The sequence below is a fragment of the Tursiops truncatus genome, chromosome 18, assembly GCF_011762595.2.
Source record: "Tursiops truncatus isolate mTurTru1 chromosome 18, mTurTru1.mat.Y, whole genome shotgun sequence".
In the NCBI taxonomy this organism is placed as follows: Eukaryota; Metazoa; Chordata; class Mammalia; order Artiodactyla; family Delphinidae; genus Tursiops; species Tursiops truncatus.
In genome coordinates, this window is record NC_047051.1 from 7,021,614 (window position 1) to 7,040,534 (window position 18,921).

Sequence of the window (18,921 nt, forward strand, 5' to 3'; positions counted from 1 at the left end):
CAGCCTCTCTCAGATTTATGTTCCAGTCCTGAGATGGGACCTCTCGCTGCATTTCGGCGCATTACTTAATCGAATGGTATGCTGGTTGACCCCGGTGTGTCTTAAGGTTGCGGTTATTTATGGATATCGTTTCGCCTGTGAGGTCACTGTGAGGCCTGATCTGCATATGTCTGTCAGGAGAGCTGGGGCACTATTTGCATAAGAAGCCCTAGATCTCTTGGGAGGCCCACAAAGAGGACCGCGGCGCTGCTGAGGGCAGATTCTGTGCGTTTAGAGACCAGCTACCCAAGGGAAGACTCTAGTCAAGCCCCAGAGGGGAGCACTTTGGGAAAGCGGGGTCCCCACCTCACCTCAGGTCTAAAGTGAGCCAGTGAACGCGTGCTCTGCTACAGAGGGCATCTCAGTGGGGGTCGTGCATCATGGCATCACGAGCGGCTGCAGTCTCCCCAGTTCCTTCCAGGCCCTTCCTGGAAAAGGGGGTGTCCTTATGAGCCACACTGCACTGCAATGGACTTTCACTAAATTTTATGAAAACCGTTTCTTAAGCACCTCCTGGGGCAGGTGGGGCGACAGAGCAAGACCAGTAGGTGTGATTCCTGCCCTTGAAGTCTCCTAACGGTCCTGTGAGGAAGAGAGACTTGTGCCATGGAAGCCAGAGCAGTGGATTCTCTTATTGCTTTACGTCTTCCTGGTGGCCTGAGCCTTCTGTCATATGTAATGCCCCTCTTTGTCTCCAGTAATTTTCTTGGCTGTGAAGTCTACTTTACCAAATGTCAATATAGCCACTCCTGCTTTTTATTTTTATTTATTTATTTATATTTTTTTGCGGTATGCGGGCCTCTCACTGTTGTGGCCTCTCCCGTTGCAGAGCACAGGCTCAGGATGCGCAGGCTCAGCAGCCATGGCTCACGGGCCCAGCCACTCCACGGCATGTGGGATCTTCCCGGACCAAGGCACGAACTCGTGTCCCCTGCATCAGCAGGTGGACTCTCAACCACTGCGCCACCAGGGAAGCCCCTCCTGCTTTTTATTTTTATTATTATCTGCATGGTATATCTTTTTCTATTCTTTTACTTTCAACCTACCCAAGTTGTTGTATTTGGAGTTTCTTGTAAACAACCTATGTTGGATTTTTTAATCCATTCAATGTCTGTCTTTTAATTGGTGTACTTAGACCATTCACATTTAAGGTAATTGTTGACGTTTCAGGGCTTAAATCTGCCGCTTTATTATTTGTTTTCTGTTTGTTTCTTCTAATTCCACCATTTCTCCTTTCTTACCTTCCTCTGGTTACTTGAGCATTTTTTAGGGTTCCGTCTCGATATATTTATAACGTCTTTGAGTATTTTGTTTGGCATAGTTTTCTCAGCAGTTGCTGTAGACATTACAATATACATATATAATTTAACACAGTCTACTGGTATTAGTGGTACTGGTGTCACTCTGAGTGAAGTATAGAAACCTTATTAGTCCTCTTACCTTCCCCATTTTTAAAAGTGCGTTTTCTTAAGTATTTCCTCCTCCACATATATTGAATACTAGTCAAATGATGTTATAATTGCTTCAACCATCAAATATGTTTTAAGAAACTCATGAGAAGTAGGATAGTCTACTTACCCCTATTCTTACCCATTCTGAGGTTCTTGTTAAAGCTTCGAGGCTTCTTCTGTTATGTCCTTTATGTCTACAGAACTTTCTAAAAGGATAGGTTTACTAGAAACAAAATCGCCTCGTTTTTCTTTGTCTGAGAACGTCTTTATTTCCCCTTCATTCCTGAAAGATATTTTCAATAGATACAGAATTTGTGGTTGACAGTTCTTTGCTTTCAATACTTGAAAGATGTTGTGCCACTTCCTTCTGGCCACCATGTCTTCAGATGAGAAATCTGCTGTCATTTGATTATTGTCTCCATATAAGTAAAGCCTTGTTTCTCTCTGGCTGCTGTCACGAATTTTCTTTTTTTGGTCTTTAGCTTTTAAAAGTTTATTACACGTCTTGCCATGGGTTTCACACCATTTGGGTTCATCCCACTTGGATTTCACTCAGCATCTTGAATCAATAGATTCTTGGCTCAACCCCACTGGTAACCCTCCCCGCAAAAGTAGGGCACCTACTCCCACTGCCCCTCGTCTCCCAGGATCAATGTGGGCTCAGCTTCCCTCCAGGGTCCCACCGACACCTGGCAGTGGGGAGGTGAAGGGCTGACTCATGCTGTTTTGCTCCTGCAGGGGTGGGGCAGAAGCTCAGCTCCTTGTTGGGCCCTGCTGACACAGGGAAGTGGAAGAGGTGAATCAGCCTGCCGTCTAGCCCCATTCTGCTTCCCACCTCATTCTGTCTCCGATACCAGAGACAGGAGTGTGAGGTTCAACTAGCTACTGGACTCCACCGCCACTACTAGCGGGGAAACTGGAGCTCTGCCTACTTCCACTGAGCAGGGCACAGGAGATCAAGTACCCACTTGGTCCCTAGACATCACCCAGCCAGAGGATTAGAGCATCACTGCTTCTACCAAGTCAGAGATGGAAGATCAGCCCTCTGCTTAGCTGTACTGAGCAGGGTAATCAGAGTGCTGCCGCCTGCTTCCACAGGGCAGCAGGGTCGTGGCAGAAGACCAGCTCCCTGCTTGGCCCTGCTGAAACTCGGGGGTGGAGGTGTAGTTTTTCCACTGGTGTTTGGCTAGAGCAAGGCGAGTATTGCCAAAAAGGGTTTCTGTTGTTAGGTAACCCCTTTCTCAGTCTTTGGGCTATGGGGAACGGGCTTTTCTTGAAGATATTTTCGGTCTGGGTGGGCCTGTGGGCAATTCCAGGTTGGACGTTTATGCAGAACCCTGTCTGGAATATACTGGAGGCAATAAAGAAGCCCCGGGGACCCACCACTGTGATGGTCCTCAAGTCCTGAGGACCCTGGGAAGTCTGCTTTCTTCTTCCTGCCTTTCAAAGCCTTCTTATGCTTTTCTGTTATGTCCACAGTCTTTTAGTTGTGAGAGGGAGATGCTGGGAGGAATGCAGCTGCTTCATCTTGGCTGGAACCGAAGTCTGACCATATCTGGCATATTTAGGAGAGATCAGATATGTTCCGAGAGACCTATAGTTCCCCTCGGGGTTACAGGCAATCTCAGAGTTCCCTCCTGACCAAGTGGGGTGAGAAGTAGCTGAGAGAAAGAGCCAGTGAGCTTGCCAAAAGGTTACCATGACACGATAGGAAGTTTTCATTGCTTTGAACATAATGCCTTTCCCACAAATTAACACTAAGTCATGATCCAGGAACCCTGCACACTGAGCCAGTTTCAAAACATAAACTACAAACTTTATAGAGCACAGCTCACTTGCCCATGTTGGTCGGATACATTTGGTTGTTATTAATTACTCAGTAGGCGACTCAAGGCACTTAAAACACCACCACGGACACCATAAGTGAGTCAACGTTTCTAGAACCTAAATTCTAACATTTCTGAACTGTGGCTTTTTCAGCCTTGATCTTCAAAGGTATTTGATGAAGCATAACATACACAAGGCACCATGGTTACAACCAAGCACGACGGAGCAGCACGTGCGGTTAACTGATAACGGGCTTTACTGGGAACTTGGTGTCAAGAAACTGAGTCAGTAAGATGCCCACGGAAAAGGAGGACTTTGATATGCTGCAAGAAATAGTGACTTTTGTCCTCAATTTCGGACATCTCTTTTAACATGACGTTTTTAAACATCTGTTTCTGAAGCAGAGCAGGAAATCTCTAAGCAGCCGTAACTCTTTGCTTGTGTCACACAGCAACTACAGGCTGTATTTTTTTTTAATCCAACCAGGAAATCTTTCTTCTTCCTTTTAAACTAGTTCAAAGCAGAGCATTTAACGGGCATTTCTACGTAGGGAGAGTTTGAGAGGCCACTGTTACAAATGGTGTTATGAGATGAGTCATGGTAAAGGATGCGATTCTGCTTTTGGAGGGTTTATGAATGGGGCTGGTTTATTAGCCAGCTGGGGGCGAGGGGGTGTCACCTGATATTCTGAGTCAGTCCCACAGCAAAGGAAGGCAAGTTGCAAGTGTGCTTGTCAGGTACCTCGCTTCTGGGCACCTCTTTGAAGCAAGAGTAACTGTTCTGGCCCTTTGTTTGACTGAACGGCTTTCAGAACTGTGTTTCCAATCTCTATGACAGAAGCTTATATGGCTTCAGTGGCCGTGGATTACACAGAGAGGGTGTGTGTGTGTGTGTGTGCGTGTGTGTGCCTGCACAGTAGGGGGAGGTCAAGGTGGGTTTTTTTTTTCTCGGTGAAATATATGAGATGCCATATGGTGGAACAACCTGAGAATACCAGGTGTGCCTGCATCGGAATCTAATGTGCTGTTACCATGGAGACCAGAGCTCCCTGGGCTATGCAGGGCCTCTACTTCCCCCATCGGAGGCGCTTCCTTGTCTAACAGAAACAGGGGCTCTGACATACAAAAGAAGTAAACCTTGAAGGCAAGCCGTTAGCAATTTCTAATTTGTTTTTCCTTGATTCTTTCTAAAGAGTTTTCTCCCTCTCTACTCATGGCTTATTTGAGCAAAGGCTTTGCTAGCAATAATCATAGCGGCATTTATTAAGATGGTGCTTTGTGTTACACATACTCTATCTACCCTCTGGAGTGAGTGTTTTATCTACATTTTTACAGAGGAGAAAACCAAGGCTTCAAGAAAATAGGATATTTTCCCAAGTCATAAATCTCCTACACAGCTGTCCAAGTTGGAACTTGAACCCAGATCCATCTGACTTCAGCCTGTGCACTTAACTCCCTGCCAAAGGGCGTTGAATTCATCACATCTGGAGTATGTCTTTTCAAAGGATCTCAAGCTTTTTAGTCCTATGAACTAAGAACTGAGAAGTAAAAGAAAAAGGATGTGAAGTTCCTGAAAGCTTTAGAATGGCCAAGTAATGACCTATTAACGGGACAAGCCACAACCACATTGAGAACAAATGGCTAAGATTTACCGAGCATCTGTATGTGTCACTCATTCTTTCAGCGAATACATATTGAGACCTACTTTATGCCAAGCATTGTTCTAAGTCCCGTGGATGCAATGGTGAACAAAACTAATGAATCAGACAAAAATCCCTGCCTGTGGGGACTTCTCAGACTCTCCAGTTTGTGTCTGTGTCAGACACTTGGCCATGGGAACTCAGAAGTGGTAAAACATGGTCCTTACCCTGGAGTTTATGATTAAGAAGCCAAGACAGACACACAGATAACCTAACTGTAACGCACTGAGATAAGTGCTAGGCTCCAGAGGGGTATGAAGTTCTGGGAATGGTGGCTACTGGGTGGGCATGGGGGCTTCCAAGGTTCTTCTTGCTAGCTTTAGATGGCTAGAGCCCTCAAGAGATCCCAGATCCACTGACCTGCCTGGAGGTCCTCTGGGACCCTCATGGCCAACTCCTGAGAAACAGGAACCCCTCAGGTGGCACATTCTCATGCAGGCCTTTGTCCTGTAGTGACTATCCTACCAGGTCTCCCTCACCTGTGTATCAGGCAATTGAGAAGTATAGGATTTTACATCGGTTCCTAACTCACTGCATTTCTTCACATTTCATTTTGCTCATTCTAGCTCTTCCTTCCACCTGAGCTCTTTTTAAACATTGTTTCAATAACCTTAAATATAATCTGTTCTTCCCAGCTTTGGGTCATCTAGAAATTTGATATCTTCACCTTCTATTAAAACACTTGGAGAACAGGGTCAAGGACAGGCCTAGAGAAAGGTATTAAAGCCTTCTTCCCAGGCCAGCAGAAATCCACCAAATAATACCCTTTGGTGTAGTCGTTTGACCAGCCAAGTGCCCACGTAACTATCACTGAGGTTACATCTCTCTACAGTGGCCATAAGGACATCACTGGAGATGTTATCACATGCCTTGGCAAAGTTCCTCCTTCCATCCCCACAGACACACACACACACACACACACACGCACACACTTCTATCTTGGTAGACGGTTGAGGAGATCGCAGTTGCTTTAAAATTCAAAATGTTAAGATGAGAATACCAAATTATCTGGCTCTAGCCATGACAGTAAACTCAGGCCTGTCGTTTACACGTGGGTTTTGCTGAAATGGTGCCAGACTGTCAAACAGAAATGAAAAGTTACCAAACAATTGTCCCACTTTGTTTTATTAATTTTTGAGTAGACAAGAAGAATCGGAGCCGCACATAAATGGAGTTCATTGTTAGCATTAAATAAAACAACAAAGTAAATCTAATACATTTTAATGAAATGCACGGCCATGATTGTGCTGTATGGTAATTAAATAGAATTATAAGACATTAACAGCAATTGAAATAACTTTCTTACACAGTAGAAAATCCTGGGGGTGAGAACTGGGTAAAGAAAGATCCTTAAAAAAAAAGGAAAAGATATGGGTAGGGGGAGGAAATTAGGGCCATCTAATAAGATCAGGGTTAGGGGTGGGTTTTGCCCTTATTTAAGCCAAGCAATTCCAAAGACTGTGGAGCTTCCAATCCCTGCCCCTGACTAAATTTACCAGCTGGGAATTTGGGCAGGGAGAATAGAGTCTAAGAATATTTGTTCAGCTCTTCTAAGAGAAAAGAAACTGAAGAGTTCTAAAAATCAAAAATCAACTAGAGCTGATTCTACGAGTATTGTTAAGATGCTAAAAGGTGAAAGGCAGTGCCTTCCCTCTATTACAGCAACAAGAGGAAAGCGGGCCTTCCTGTTCAAGAACCCGGTGAGTCAGTTCAAACTATCTAGGAACCCATTAAAAATTCAGGCACCTAGATCACTCCGAAGCCCACTGATCAAGACCTCAAGGAAGGGGGTTGAGGCATGTGTATTTTTAAAAGTTCCCTAAGTGGTCCTGACAATTACCCAAGTTGATTATCTAGAACCTTTATGCAGATAAATTCTGCACCTAAGGGTAATTAGAAATCACAGCCAAAGAGAGAAGAAAGATTGGGGAAAGCAAGCTGAAGAAGTAGAAAACCCCAAGGGCTACAATGCCAATGTGTGTAAGAAAATTTAACCAGTTGCTTTCCTAACGCCTACCACCACTCAGGGGAAAGGTACTCTGACGGAGACGGTCGAGGGGGAGCGCGTCGTGATGCAGCATCGAGCAGGCCGTGTGGGATGTTAAAACACGAGGCTTGAGAAAACCGAAGTGAGGGAACTGAGCAGTTGATTTGCAGAGAGATGTTTCAGGAGGCGAGAGGAAGTGATAAAACAGAAAGAGGCCTTTTCAAAATTTAGTCAGACTGATCTTGCGTCTAGTCTGCAGAAGCCAAAGCAATTTTCAATTAACTCCTTCCTCCCCTTTTCCCTTTCACTGCCACAGGCTAAGGGTGGAAACTCTGTGTCCAGGGAGGGGCGCTCTTTCTAGCCTAGAGCACAGCCCATACGAGCCACTTAACCTCAACTACGCTGGCAGCGCTACAAGAAATTCCGTACTTCTGTGACCTATTTCGTCTAACACACTCACAAATGCAAACAAATGTTTAAATTACGCTGGTCACAGATCTAAGAGATTTTCGAATGTGAAGTGTGATTGTCAACGAAGCTTTGTGCATTGGTAGCTGCGTGCCTGTGAGCTGCCCCTCAGAGAAAGGGACGGCACTGTACGCTGAAGGCTTACTGGGCACGTGGGCAGTCACCCCATTCGCTTTCCTTCTGAATCTTATTTGTGAGCCTGTCATGCAATAGGCACTGTGTCTCCCTGGTAACCAGCCCCCCCCCCCAAAGTACAGGCAGCTCGTATTCTGCCTCTTTGTGTTGTGTCCCAATCACAGTCCTCTACACGAGGCTCTTCCAGCAACTTCCATCTACTTTATCACTTTTTCGTTGGTCCCTGACCTCAGAACTTGAAATCTCTGAAGAGCAGAAGTGGGGTGCTAGGAGAGCCAGTGGCTAACTAAAGGTCACCCACATTTCCCACAGGCAGTGCTGGGTCTTGCTATTTTTTATCAGCTGAACCCCACAAGAACGTTAGAAGCCCATGGAATCCCCAGCGAACAGCCCTCACACAGTTTAACGTCTCCAGTATTGACAGTCATCCACCTACTGTTCCCCCTCAAAGGCTAAACATACTCCATACAGGTTTTATTTTAAATCAAATCAGCACAGGGTGCAGACTACTTATAAAATAGAGATGCAATCTGCCTTGGCAGGAACTGTGAGTTACTATTGTACTGAACAACTCCTGGTGCTCTGTTGATGCTACGTGGTAAATTTAAATAAGTTGCCTCTAATATGAATGTGGCTGGGAAAAAAAAATGATAGAAAATTACACCAGTTTTCATCCCAAGACCGACCACTCAGGTTCTGTGTTATTTCTGTCTCCAGAAGGGGTATGATTTCAGCAATGGTAAAAGCATTTTCTTATCCGATTAGCAAAGCACTTCTTCCCTGAGATTTTCACAAGCTGATGTTATGAAGAGAGTCACTGTTGTGAGGACTTGCTGTGTGACCTTGGGCAAATCACCTCCCTAGGCCTCAGTTCCTCCACTAGAAAAATAAAGAGCATGAGATCTCTGAATGTCCACCCAGCCCTACAGCTTTCTGGCCTTCTAATTCTAAAACTTCCAAAAATGAAAATTAAAAACAGAAAGCCAACTGAACAGCCTGGTCAGCCAGGATGACAAGTGGCTGGGAAGGGCAGTTACATGGGTGGGCACCACCTGTGCGGAGTGCATTCCTGTTCCCAGTTACTCGGCCCCTCCCCGGAGGAGGATTATACATCTCTAGCGTCTGCCACGTGACGCCTCTTGGAGAGAATATTTCCCAGTTCCACTGACAAAAGGTTTGGCCATATGACTTGTTCCCAGTGGAACGTAACAGACACGACGTATGCGACATCTCAAGAGGAGTTCGAAGAGCCTCTGAGGGCTTCTGAGACCTCCTGCTCTCCTCCCCGTGCCATGAGGACAGGGGCCACTGAAGGTTTTGAGGATCTCAAGAAGGCACCGCGCAGGGAGCGGAATCAGAGTGAAAGCAGGGCTGCAGATGACACGAGGATAGGAAGCATACTTTTGCTACTGCAGCCACTGAAACGCGGAGGTCATTTCACTCCCTCAGTCTCACCTAGAGAAAGCTGACTGACCCGCCACTCCACGGGGCACATCTGATAAACACCCAAAGAAGGACAAGGATGACCTGGCTAAGGTGTGCTCTTTGCATGAGCGTTTCTGGCGGCAGCCGCCTTGTAACTCGGCACCATGGACACCGGAAATACGCAGCTCTCCGAATTTGCAGCACCGGTTGCCTCAGACAGGAATTTGGGGCTGGCAAGACGCCACCGTTCCGGTGAGGCCCTCGATTCACTATGCATCTAAGTGGGACTCAGTGGGGTAAAGAGGGACCCTGGCCTTAGCAGCCAGAGGCGCCGGGCCACTCCCTGATGACTGAATTCCCACGTGTCTGCAGAAAACCCTGATCCTGTCTCTGAAGCCAAGTCACGCCACCTTTGAAACCTCACATTGGTTCTCAGTTCAGAGAGGTCATCTCCAGGGGCCAGTCTGTGCTTCTGTTGTTTTGTGGTTGTTCATCTGAATGAAAACGCAGTATTCTAAGATTTCGCATAGAACAAATGGCTTCTCTCACTCAGGATGAGGAACGCCAGATTCAACGATCTGAAACAGCTCTGAAACAGACCAGGCTTAAACCATTACCTAATCTGGACACCACTGTCCTCACCATTGGACAGGCGGATATCGTACCTATCAGTGGCACGCATCAACTTTAAGCAGCAAATCAGGGCAGAAAAACATGAATTTTCCAAGTGAACTGACATCACAGCCTAGGTAAGATGAACATGGTTATATGGTAAACCTGCGCCTACTTATCAGTCTTTGTTCAGAGTAACGTGTATGTTACTTTAAGAGAAAAAAAGAGAAAGAGAACTAATTAGATTTACACGTGAACACAGTCAAAATAAAGAACTCAAATCTATTTTTTTTCATTCTTATACAGCCTGAGGGCAATAGCCAAAAGAAATTAAGTGTGAGTAACGCAAAATAGATTGTGTGAATTTCAATTTGAAATGTGTGAAGTTAATATACAACTGCAAATTAAGAAGTGCCTTTTGATTTATAAAGTAGGCTTGATCCACACGTGGAAAAAATTCTATCCCATAGACAACTCCAAGGTGGGCTCCCAGGCTGCACGCGGACCTGGAGACATGGAGGGGAGTTTCGTAGCACTGAGAAGACCCTGTGACTGCGGAGCAGTGCCGTCATCCACGGCAGTCACAACCAAAGCACCCGAGGCGTGCTGCTGCGGGGCCTGTACACGCAGGGACTGTGGCCGGGCCACCGCCCCTCCTGAGAAGACCGGCAAGGCAGTCTCACAACTCCACAACCAGCGCTCAAGATAAGGGACCTTTAAGCTACATACAAATGAACGGAAATGAAGTTTTGTGTTTACTAAGGCCAGGTCCACAGACTAACATCCAACTTTGCCATCATCACACAGTGAATGTTTCTTCGTGTCAGTGTTCTTCACAAGGGCTTTGCTTACGGGGTCACAGTGAAGAAAGAGCCTTCTCACTGCCCACTGCAGACGGAGACCCTCCTGTGTGCGGAGTCCTGCGGGGGAGACGGCGATGACCCCCGCTCCCTGCCCTCCCAGAGCTCACCGTCTAGTGTGTAACAGAACCTGCTCTGGTAAAAGGCAACTAATAACTGTAACACAAGTCAGCAGGAAGACGGTGACCGTCACCGCTACTGGACTAGCATCCCCGCCCTTGCCACGCGGTAACCTCCTCTTCGTGATCCAGGACATCACCTCCTCTGTGCTTCTCCTCCACACGGCTGCTCAGTCACACGCTCACTGTGGTTGATGCGCCCCTAGGATTCGGTGATGGTTTGTTTCAGGGCTTTCTCTACCGGGACGAGTTCCTTAAGGCAATGGCTGTGCCTCAGATCTACTGGGCATTCAATAAGTTAAACTGACTTTATATAGGTCTAAATAATAGACCTACATAAATCAATTAATATCTGTATGAGATTCAAATTAGAAAACCTGGAGAAGTAAGTCCTGCCTAGACCTTTCCAGGTGCCCTTTGCGCACAAGCCCCCATGGATTACACAGAAAACTTCCTCACCCAGAAAACCTTGGAAAACTCCCCTTTGTGGAAACTGAAACCCTCTGACATCATGTAATGCTTTTTCTTTCTGTGAAAAGCAAATGGGACTAACAAACTGCAACTCTGGTCTGTGATTCTTAAGCGAAGTACACGAAGCTCTACCTGTGTGACCTTCTCTAGGACATATGCATGTATCTGCAGTAAGGAAAGACAGTGAGACAGTGCGTAGTTCGTAAATTCCATATTTAAAGTGCCTTTTTTTCAGAAATGATGCTTGCTGTTTTTTGTTCCTGTTGTACAGAGGGAGAAATTTGAGCCTTCGTCTGCTAAATGAGGCAAGAGAGGTCGAGCTGAGCGCTACCACAACCCGGTTTTGGTTCACGAAAGGTACTAAAAGCAGTGAGAACGGGACCCTCTCTTCATCCTGCCTCTCTTACCTTTGCTGGAAAAATAGCCTAAGAGCTCTCACAAGCATTTAGCAAAACACTTCTGTGTGCACGGGTCTACCATGACCACTAGGGAAGCCACGCCAATACGGGGGTGATTGCAGAATCCCACCTTTGGTGAAAGGCTGAAAGCAGTGTGGGTACCGCCTAGACACAGCTCAGGCTGTGTGTGTCAGGGAATGAAAGGGTAGTGGGACACTTTGATCTATTTCTGGCGTCCTAAGATTTCTGTTACATCACGATAAGAGTATCGGAGCAAACTCAAGCTCAGGGAAGACAGTGGTCCCTAGTTGTGGCAAACCCAAAGCAGCCATCCCCCCTTGAGTCCAAATGGCGCACTGCCAAGCAAACAGACCCCACGCGCTCTGAGCACAGGGTCAGGAGTCTTCCTCACCACTGCATCTACGTGTCTGAGAGGCACTGACAAAGAGCCGGGCTAGGCATCCAGAGCTGCTTTATTTGCAGGAAGAAACAAAGCCCATATTAAATAAAAAGAGCTTGGCTCCGCAAGGGGGCGTGTGGAGGAGGAATCCTCACTTGCGCTGTTTGCCGATTTCCACGGCGTAAATACTCTCACCATAGCCAATTTCAAGCTATCAACAGGTTGACAGACTTGCAGCATTTTAAAATATTCAACAATTGGCTCCGAGGGACATTCATGGTGGTGCAGTGGTTAAGAATCCACCTGCCAGTGGAGGGGACACGGGTTCGAGCCCTGGTCCGGGAAGATCCCACATGCTGCGGAGCAACTAAGCCCGTGCGCCACAACTACTGAGCCTGCGCTCTAGAGCCCGCGAGCCACAACTACTGAGCCCACGAGCCACAACTACTGAAGCCCGAGCACCTAGAGCCCGGGCTCTGCAACAAGAGAAGCCACCGCAATGAGAAGCCCGTGCACCGCAGCAAAGAATAGCCCCCACTCGCCGCAACTAGAGAAAGCCCGCGTGCAGCAACGAAGACCCAACGCAACCAAAGAAAAAATAATAATAAACTTAAAAAAAAAAATTGGCTCTGAGAAAGCCTGTGAGGAGCCAGCTCGAGCATACCGGCACGGGTCACATTTATTGCGGGTTTATTATGGGGCCAGAAACTGATAAGCACTTTATATTTCAAGTATCTCATTTCATCTTCCCAGCAGTCCTGTAAGGAAGGTCCATCATCATCATCTCCATCTGAAGGTGAGAAAACAGAGGCACAGAGAGGATAAGCAACTTGCCGCGTGTCACCCAGCTGGGAAGCGGCGGGGCTGAGGCTGGAATCCCGGTTCTGACTCCCGAGCTGAAGTTCTCCCAACCCCACAGTGCTCTCCTGGGACAGATCCTTGTTCCCAAAATAACAGATCTCTAGCCAAAGGGCCAGGATGGTGCGATGACCAGAGTATGCACGGCCCAAATAAGACCAGACGTTTGCAGTTCATGCCAACCTCCTCACCCAGTCAAGAACACACGGAGATTCCTTCTCTTTGAAAACTCAACCTCCTCCCTTCTTGATTCTTCCTTCCAGTCCGACTCTCACCCCTTTGCACTTCCCTGTCAGGAACGAGAGCCTCTGTCCTGCTCTTCGTCCCCCAACAAGCCCACTCACATTTAGCTGACCAGCTCTATCCCTCCGTGAACAAGGACAGGTCGGCAAGCAGCGCCCTCCTCGGGAGCGACAGCTACCTGCACGTCCCCCAAACCAGGACAGGAACCAATGTTCCCAGCGCAGGAAGCAGCAAGCACACGGCCCGGGGCATCCTTTCCACACGCAGTGGAGGAACCGTGGTGGAAGCGGCCCAGGGATCACTGATAAATGAAGAGGAAGAAATGGACAGTGATATATTCATATCATATCCAGAAGTCAGGAATTATTCCAAGCCTGAGGAGAAATGAAAACCCAGGACGGGAATTAAACTTGTCCTGAGTCATTTAAGGGCCATCACCTCCAGACTAAGCAGAATCAGGAGAACAATCGGTGGGACTGATTGAGAACTGGAACTGATGGGCATATGAGGGTCAGGGTGGCAGGCGGAGGGAAGACTCCCAGGCCCTGATCTCGAGGATTTGTTTCCATTATTCTGTGATGTTGTTGCCGAAAGCAGTGAGTTTCCTATTAGAAACTCTAATATGTGCAATCTAAACTTGAAACAATTTCCCCTATTTAAATATCTTCCACATTGCAATTATTCAAAAAATATTGATCAAATGAACGGAAGGAATATATTTATATAAAGAAAATAGTTGGAATTTTGTGTTTTTAGGCTATGTTATTCACAATGCAAATTATGAAACACATACATGCCTGTGTAATACATTATGAAGCTAATTCACAAAGACAGATTTTAGAGATCTTGGGCAAATTCATCTTAAGAGGAACCCATTTTGTGTTCCAGTTATTACCACGTTTAGGTTAGATTCTCCTCACCAGTGGAACTGTAGTCATTCACATCATAATGTGCACACAAGTGTTCTTTAGAATAAAGTAAAAGGTAAACTAATGGTGATAAAAAATAAAAGTCTTCCAAATGAAGAGGTTCAGTGGGTTTTGAAACTATTCATACAAAATGCAACCTTCCAATTAATTTGCAAGAACTGACTGACACCAGGGAAGATGCAGACTTAACAGCCAAAGTTAAATAAAAAGTTCTGCATAATTAGTGGCTGTGATTAAAAAATGAAGCTCATGATTTGTAACTGCAGCCAATGATTTATTTCCTCCACTTGCATCTACACACTTTTGTGAGGTAACTTTTTCATCTACGAAAGTCATTAAAACTAAACACTAAAATTAACTAAATCGCTGTACCTAGTTAGTCTAGCCCAAGGGTTTTTTAAAAAAAATGAACCATATTTAATCTCATGGTTCTCGATAAAATATTATCCATGATTTTTGGAGGGCATTTTGTGCCAATAAAATTATTTTTCATGTTTTCATATTTGCAGTCCTTAAATTTTCTAATTTTGTGCATATTTTTATAAATTACAAACATTCTGTAGATTATCAGTAGAGTAAATATATTGTAATATAGTGTAAACTATCGTGTAAAACTCACAAACATCTTACCGATGGAGAGGCATCGTCACAGGAGTTTGCAGAGCACTGTCCCAGGTCACACGAAATGACCAGCACAATCCTGCCCTGCAAGGCACATGCAATGGGGTCCAGAGCCACGACTGACTTTCAGGCCGAGGGCTTTCAGGAGGCAGAAGTAAAGGCAAGCACTGACTGGGTTTCTATAAATACTGCTCTTTAAAAACCACCTTAATATATTTGTAAGCATATTTCCTTTGTAAAGCAAAATAATTATCATATAAAAGCAAAAGGTAAAAGTCTCCCTTCCTGCAAGAGGTTTTTCATTTTAGTTTGAATAAAGAAAAATTCAGGTGCTAAATTTCAAAAGGAATTCATCTATCATAAAAGATTTTTCTAAAATATTAAAAGTTCATTTATAGTACAAACTAATAAAATATATAAGAAACTGGTATACTTTGAAAAGCAAAGAAAAGATGTTTTCATTGTTTAATAATCCCACACTAAAAAAAATCAGGGGGAAAATGAGAGTTTTCATTAAGAATAGGAACTAATGAGGTTGTTTCTTATGATAAGCAAATATGTATTTCATACCATTCCCTAATGAGAACCTAGGAAAATGGTGCTTTTCTTTTACCATGAATATTTCTGGATGCAGTTTCTAGCTGCCTTGAGCAAAGTCCATTCTTATGTTGCTAGCTTCTGCAAATCTCTTCCAGAGCCGCTGTGCTGGATGACATTTTGTCCAATTAGTTGTCAGCATATTTCCTTTTACCTTCACTGCAATAACCTTACTTCTTCTAAGAAGATTTCACACCCTCAACCCGTTCATTTAAAACTATACAAAAAGCTGTTCTCAAAGACCCACTGCTAGGCAACAGAAACCTGTGAACTAAATCTCAGGTGAAAAACAGTTCTCTTCGAAGAGAGATGAGAACAATTACGGTCATTTCACAGTAAATTATTAATTTAATCCAGAATACAATATCATCTTGTTAGAATTTCTAAATAGAGGTCAAAACAAAAAAGACAACCTACAAGGACTCAAGCACTTTTATGAGTGTGTACAGGTATATCTGAGTACGTACAAACGTGTATATACATTCAGCACACGACAGATCCCTGATGAACAGCTAATTCGGTTTGCTGTGTTTGATCAACGCATGTCTGTCCCCTGTGCTACAACTCCGGGAGACGGCATGGAATGTCGGTGCGCTGGGTTTTCAAGAGAGCACTGTCATTACCAGCTCTTTACAGAGAGACACAAACGAAGCCAGTTCTTACAGTAAAGGCAGAATAACGTGTACTAAATTCAGAACTAGCTTAGATTTTGAAACCTGGGCTCTGCATTGTAAACCAAACTAAAACATTTCACACACATTTATCTTTGAGGAAAAAAAGTTTGATTGGGGAAAAGGCTTTTAAAGGCTTACAGATTTCATGAGAAGGGTTTCCTAAGGCCTTAGAAACCAAGTTGTGCTTAAAAAGTAATTTCTATGAGTTAAGCACAAACGAATCATAAACTTATGGATTGAATTCACCTTGAAATACACAAGGGTTTAAAAATTAAAGGAAATATGCTTGGTAAAGTATGTTTGAGAAATGTTATAAAATATATTTCAGAATGTTTGAAAAATAGCTGGAGGTATTTTACAAATCCCAAACGAAGCTTGATTCACCCATCTCTAATTACAACACTAATTACTAACACTATAGTTTAGGATTTATGTTATGGAATACAGTAGTCATACCATGATTAGTTATTTGTTGAAAGAAGTTATTTAAGATGTGCTGATTGAAAGCATTTTGAACGTTCAGAGCTAAACTCAGCTCTGGGGTAGTTCTTCAAATACAGACATTGAAGCCAGGGTAAGTACAGGGGGCTGCTCTCCTGGTAACTCATGGCGACCATACGTACAGCTGAGGACTTTGGAGCTGCCGCCCTCTATGCAGAACACGGTCAGGAATCTTATTAGTAAAAATAAACGACTGAGCTCTATACCACTTAAGTTGGTGATTTAAATATGATTCATGGAAACTCTTAGAATGATCAGTTCATTTCATAAAACCGGCCCTGAAAAAGAAATAGCTGTATATTTACACTCTGATATAACGTAGGGCAACAATATTCCCAAAGTCATGTTAATCCCACAACACAAGCCATTATTTTTTCCTATTATTATAAACATAAATACTGCAACAGAATATATCACTGTAGTCTGCCCAAAAGTCTCCTGGTAAAAAAAAAGTTACAGGAAAGGGATGGTAAAACGGTGATTAATAACCTCAGAAAAATGGGTGAATGTTAACATATTTATTTCAAGAATTGAGTACTTTTGCATTTAACATTGTTGAAAGTAACCTTGGAATATGGCAAAGGACTAGGCTCTGGAACTAGACTGACTTAGGTTCCATTTTTTCTTCTACTTCTTAGGAGCCAAATGACTAGAGCAAATCACTCTATAAGCCTCAGTTTCTTCTTCTGCAACAAGAGAATAATAGTAAATACATCTTAGAACTAATGTGTGGATTTAATAAAGCAATAAAAGTACAGTATCTTGCATACAGTAAACATTATAAATGTTAGTGCCAGTCCTATGACGTTAATTTATCTGATACTTCTTATTCTTAACTATCATCAACTTAGCTGAACAGTCTGTATCGGCACCATGCCGCAGAGGCTTTAAGGTCCTTAATAAATGTTCCCCTGTCTAGCTTGCTTTCATTATACCTTACCTGCAGCATTTGTTAAGATCAGAAATAGATATAAGTCCTATTTCCCAGTTCAGAATGTGATCTTGAACACAGATATTAAAATCTCCCTGGGCACAGTTCCTTTACCTGTGACACGAGGGGACTGGACCAAGTCATTTGCTCCCAGGTTCGGGTCTGCTGGGCCAGGAGCATCTGACCGTGGTGATGCCCAGGCAGGCAGGGAGGAAAGCACGGTGCACCAGTCTCCTGAATCTGAGCCTGGGTTGATGCAATCAGCCAGGTGAGACTTGAGCCCACCCTGCCTTTCCACCCATCCATTTGCAAGGAAGCAGCTGCCGCTGGCCAGGCAACGCTTCTATCTTCCCTCGCCGTTTCCACCTGAACTCCTGGTTCTGGGCAGGCCCCCTAGCGATCCAGTGTGCTCTGCCATGAGCCATCTCAAGGCGGCACTGGCCATACACCTGGAGAAGGTAGGAAGGACTGAAGGGAAGGCCCTAGCCACATATGTGTCCTACTTCTGTCCTTAATTAATTTTGTACCTCATTCTTTTTCTTCATATCCTTTAAGAGATCAAAACCTCAATGGTGACAGGAAGAAAAGAAGTGGAGCCACGGAATTAAATTGTTGCTAGGTGCCTTCCAGCTATAAATATTATACAACTACATGACAAAATAATGATGCATAAATATCTACTTCACATTGGTCTACCTGGAACACTCTGGGAACTAAAGATAAAGCTAGAAAGGGCACAGACGGCCTAGATAAATGACATAAACACGAACACTCAAAGAACAGACCTCCTTATCACTCCTCATCCTCAAATGGCTGGACTCCTAATTTACCTGCAATTCTAACATGCCTAACAACTGTTTCTTTTCATTAGGTTCACTGAAGGCTGCAGGCCGGAAATTGGAAGAGAAATAAAGGTTGACAGCCTGATAACAGAAGAGTAAAAATGCTACAGAAGCAAACACCAGAACTCAAAGACCACTGAGTGACAGGCAGAAAAGCCCTGCTGTCCCTCCACTAGCTGCTGAGGGTAGCACATCACAAGGAGAACTCTGAATGACAAAGAAAAGGTTACGTTCAAATTCTCTACTTTACAAAGTCAGAGAACAAGTGTGATATCTTTTAGAAAGGTTTCAGTAAAAACCAATTAAAAATAGATAAGCATATGAAAAGATGTTCAACATCATGTCATTAGAGAACTGAAAATTAAAACAGCAGTGAGAACCCACGACACACCTATCAGCATGGCACGATTGGGAACCCTGACAACACCAAACGCCGGTGATGACGTGCAGCAACGGGGACGCCCACTCATCGCTGGTGGGAATGCAAATGGTGCAGCCCCTCAAAGGCAGTCTGGCAGTTTCCCACAAGACTAAACATACTCTTACCATACATTCCACCAACAGTACTCTTAGGTATTTACTCAAATGAGTTGAAAACTTATGTTCAAACAAAACCCTGCACCGGAATGTTTACAGCAGTTTTATTCATAAATGCTAAAACCTGGAAGCAACCAGGATGCCCTTCAGTAGGTGACGGATCAACAAACTGGCACATCCATGTACTGGAGTATTATTCCATGATGAAAAGCACTATCAAGCCACAAAAAGACAAGGAGGAACCTTAAATGCATATGGCTAAGGGAAAGAAGCCTGTCTAAAAAGGGTACGTACTGC

General features: G+C 44.5%; 1 protein-coding gene across 4 annotated transcripts in view; it reads right to left on the reverse strand.

Annotated features, from left to right (window-relative positions):
- Positions 1-6,123: 6,123 nt before the first annotated feature.
- KATNAL1 (katanin catalytic subunit A1 like 1) overlaps positions 6,124-18,921 on the reverse strand; it is a 90,402-nt gene continuing 77,604 nt past the window's right edge. For all 4 annotated transcript variants that reach the window (XR_012327560.1, XR_012327559.1, XR_012327556.1 and 1 more), the window contains one exon: positions 6,124-17,000. The gene's annotated coding sequence lies outside the window, so the exon portion shown is untranslated. The remainder of the gene's footprint in view (positions 17,001-18,921) is intronic.